Here is a 4,594-nt window from a genome sequence, read left to right as displayed (position 1 = left end):
TGACCCTCTTGCTTTTAACACAATATAAACTGAAGACATTTTGATCATCTCGAAATTTCCCTACAAGTCATATTGATTCATTCCATCAATGACATTATGCCGACTGGATAATACTCTAGAAGACTTCGTGAGACACATGCAAGATAAACACTATGAAGATTTATTGACCTCTCACTTTGATATAGTTTGTATGGATCTAGTAGTCTGAGGAACACTGGACTATCCCCTTCAAATTAAAAGACACATCTTGCATCCCTTATCACAAAGAAGGAAGCTCAGTGTGTGGCAGGCATCTTTCATTTGTGGGTATATAAGATAACGCACTATACACCTAGAAATACCACTAGCTTTGAGTGGGGCCCAGAGCAGGAAAAAGCTGTCCACTAAAGCAAGGCTGTGGTACAAGCAGTTCTGTCATTCGGGCCCATGACTGACCCCAAATTTGCTGGAAATGTCAGAGGTGGGACTCACCAAATCACAAATTAGAGCAGGCCCAGCTGCTGTTCATCATAATAGTTTTTCCGAGGTCAAGCCCAAGTATGACCAGAGGGCATGAGTATACAGTACATCACTGTCCATAGTTACACAAGTGTTTTTTTTCGAGCTTACACCTGTGGCCACATAAGGGGTCTCATACGACCAGCTGATGGAGGAGGAAAAATCATGATCTTGGTTTGTCAATGATTGGTCTCGGTATGTGTGTGCAAGCTGACTATAAACAGTGACTGTATTATAGGTACAATCCGAGTTGGCCTTGAAAGCGGAGAGAGAAATTTCCAAAGGGCAGACCTGTTATAAGTATACTGAGTCATCCACTTTTTGTGAAAGAAGTCGCCTGAAACAAAAATATATGAAAAATCCTGGATAGTGGAAAATGTCCTCGCTGTCTGTTAAGGGGGCTGGAAGGAAAAGGACTAGAAGACTGAAGACAAGGAAGTCTCAGGTAGATATATGGAGGCAGAGGAAATATGAAAGTGGGCATAAAGTGTAAAGATTTTTGTATCACACATTAACCCTCACTTGCACATATCCACCTGCAAAGAGGCACTGAGCAACCAATTATTTAACATTATTTGGCCAGTTGATGTTAGCTAGTCTTTGTCATTGGCCACCCTGCAACCAGCACAAGAAGTGCTATAGTGGCAGATATGGAAGCTACGTATAGGTCAACAGCATGGACTTCTTACCAGGTTCAATATAGCTATTGCCTCTTTTGAATATTCAAACTTTCAGTGGCATAGACCAATGTGCCTACCACTAATATGGCAATATATGGCACTGATCCTCCAGAAGGACAACCTGTAACTTGGTGGCAAGTCAGCTACTTTGGGCCCCTTCCATCCAAGTAGTTGATTTGCCACCACATCAACTATTAAATTCTGGAACGGTCAGAATTTCATTCTCACAGAGGTAAATACTGGTTCTGGAAATGCAAAATCTCAGCTAGTACCACTCTCTAGGGGGCTTACAGAATTACTGACATCTAGGCCTGGACTCTCACAAACACAGCATTTGAGCAGGGAACCCACTTCAAAGAAGGAAGCACAGGAGTGAGCCCATGAATATGTCTTTTTCTCTCATACCGCATCATCCAGAAGTAGCTGATCTCATAGACCCAGATAGTTTCAATGATGAATTCTATCAAATACTTAAGGTAGAAATACTATAAATCTTTTTTTTTTTTTTTTAATGGAGATGAGTTCTCACTCTGTTGCCCAGGCTGGAGTGCAGTGGCACTGATCATAGCTCACTGTAGCCTCAAACTCCTGAGCTTAAGGGATCCCCCTGTCTCAGCCTCCTAAGTACCTGGTACTATAGATGTGTGCTACTACATCATGCTAACTTTTTAAAAATTATTAATATTATTATTATTTTGGAGACAGAGTCTTGCTCTGTCGCCCAGGTTGGGATGCAGTGGTGAGATCTCGGCTCACTTCAGCCCCACCTACCGGGTTCAAGCAATTCTCATGCCTCAGCCTCCCAAGTAGTTGAGATTACACATGTGCACCACCGTGCCTCACTAATTTTTTTGTGTGTATTTTTGTATTTGTAGAGATGGGGTTTTGCCATGTTGGCCAGGCTGGTCTTGAACTCCTGGCCTCAAGTGATCACCTGCCTTGGCCTCCCAAAGTGCTGGGATTACAGGTGTAAGCCACCACACCCAGCCTTAAAAAATATTTTGTATAGACAGGGTCTCACTATGTTCCTCAGGCTGGTCTCAAACTCATGATCTCAAGTGATCCTCCCACCTCAGCCTCCCAAAGTGCTGGTATTATAGGTGTGAGCCACCATGCCCAGCTGAAATAATACAAATCTAACACAAACTATTTTCTTTCTTTTGAGACAGGTTATTGCTTTGTTGCCCAGGTTGGAGTGCAGTGGCACAATCATAGCTCACTGCACCCTCAAACTCCTGGGCTCAAGGAATCCTTCCACCTCAGCCTCCTGAGTAGCTGGGACTACAGGTGCATGCCACCATGTCTGGCTAATTTTCAAATTTTTTTGTAGGGACAGTCTGCCTGTGTTGACCAGGCTGATCTCAAGCTCCTGGACTCAAGTGATCCTCCTGCCTCAGACTCCCTCAGACTGGGATTACAGGCATGAGCCACCATGCCCAGCCTGCAAACTTCTGAAAAAATATATGAGAAGGGAACTGCCCCAAATTTCCTTCACAAGGCCAGAATTATATTGACATCAAAGCCTCTCAAATAAATTTTAAAAACAGATAATAAAACAAAGAAATAAAAAATTACAGATGAGTATTCCTCATGAACACAGATGCAAAAATTCTGAACAAAATATTAGTACATCAAATTGAGCAATGCCTAAAATGGATAATATATTATTACCAAGTAGAGCTTATCTTAGGAATGCAAGCTTAGCTCAAGGTCTTCTTCAAACCAATCAATGTAACTCACACATCAAAGAGAAAAAGAGAAAACTATGATAGTTATATTCAATATATGCAGAAAAAGCATTTGACAAAATAAAACATCAATTCATGATTAGAAACCTTCACTAAAGGAAGAATAGAATAGAAACAAAATGCTTTAATTTCATAAAGGCCATCTATGAGAAACTTACAGATAACGTTATACTCTTTATTGTTACGTAGTTTTTATTTCATAGTTATGAACTTAACTCTGCAATCCAGCTAGGCATAGAAAGGGAATAAGGAAAAGAGAGAACTCAAAGGGAACTGCAGTGAGAGTACAAAGATTATAGGATACTGAAGCATATGGGGTGGAGGGGTGCTCTCCTGAGCTACAGAAGGATTGGTCTGGTGGTTAAGTTAAAACACAAGTCAAGCTTATTAGAGTTGTCCACAGTCAGCAATGATGATCTTCTTGTTGGTCTTGCCATTCCTGGACCCAGAGTGGTCCATGGCCTCCACAATATTCATGCCTTCTTTCTTGCCAAAGACCACGTGCTTGCCATCCAACCATTCAGTCCTGGCAGTGCAGATGAAAAACTGGGAACCATTTGAGTTGGGTCCAGCATTTGCTATGGACAAGATGCCAGGACCTGTATGCTTCAGAATGAAGTTCTCATCATCAAATTTCTCCCCTTAGATGGACTTGCCATCAGTGCCATTATGGCGTGGGAAGTCACCACCTTGACACATAAACTCTGAAATAATTCTGTGAAAGCAGGAACACTTATAACCAAATCCTTTCTCTACAGTGCTCAGAGCATGAAAGTTTTCTGTTGTTTTTGGAAATTTGTCTGCAAACAGCTTGAAAAAGAAGAGGCCCAAGGACTGGCTGTTGACGGCTATGTCAAAGAACACAGTGGAATTGACCATGGTGGGTAGTACTGGGCTCCCGGTGGTGGTGGTGTCTGCAAAGCTAACATTATACTTATTGATGAAATATTGAATGTAAACTGGGCACAGTGGCTAATACTTGTAAACTCAACACTTTGGGAGGCCAACACAGGAGGATCCCTTAAGGCCAGGGATTCAAGACTAGCCTGGGCAAAATGCGGAGACTCCTATCTCTACAAAAAAATGCAAAAATTAGCCAAGTGTGGTGACATATGCCTGTAGTCCAAGCTACTCAGGAGGCTGAGGCAGGAGGATCACTTGAGCCTAGGAGTTTGATGTTACAGTGAGATATGATTGTGCCGCTATACTCCAGCCTGGGCAACAGAGCAAGATCCTGTCTTAAGAAATAATAAAGAAATATTAAATTCTTTCACTGTAAGTCTTGAAACAATGCAAGAAAGTTTGCTTTTATTACTTATTATTTTACACTGCACTGGAGACACTAGCCAATACCATAAGGCAAGAAAAAGAAATAAAATGCATGTGATTGCAAAGGGAGAAATGAAACTGTATTTACTTGGAGACAACATGATTTGTTACATAAAAAAAAACTTGTTTATAAAAACCTACAAAGTCTAAGTGAATAGTTAGATTGTAGGATACAAGGTCAAAATGCAGAAATTAACCTTATTTCTTTTTTTGAATTTTAGGTATATATATATATATATTTATTATATTTTAAGTTCTAGGGTACATGTGCACAACTTGCAGGTTTGTTACATATGTATACATGTGCCATGTTGGTGACCTGCACCCATTAACTTGTCA

General features: G+C 41.0%; 1 pseudogene; it reads right to left on the bottom strand.

Annotated features, from left to right (window-relative positions):
• Positions 1-3,313: 3,313 nt before the first annotated feature.
• LOC129017467 (peptidyl-prolyl cis-trans isomerase A-like) lies at positions 3,314-3,805 on the bottom strand (annotated as a pseudogene).
• Between the last annotated feature and the right edge of the window lie 789 nt (positions 3,806-4,594).

The sequence above is a fragment of the Pongo pygmaeus genome, chromosome 1, assembly GCF_028885625.2.
Source record: "Pongo pygmaeus isolate AG05252 chromosome 1, NHGRI_mPonPyg2-v2.0_pri, whole genome shotgun sequence".
NCBI lineage: Eukaryota > Metazoa > Chordata > Mammalia > Primates > Hominidae > Pongo > Pongo pygmaeus.
The sequence above is the reverse complement of the archived record's forward strand: the minus strand, read 5'-3'. Positions and strand labels throughout refer to the sequence as shown.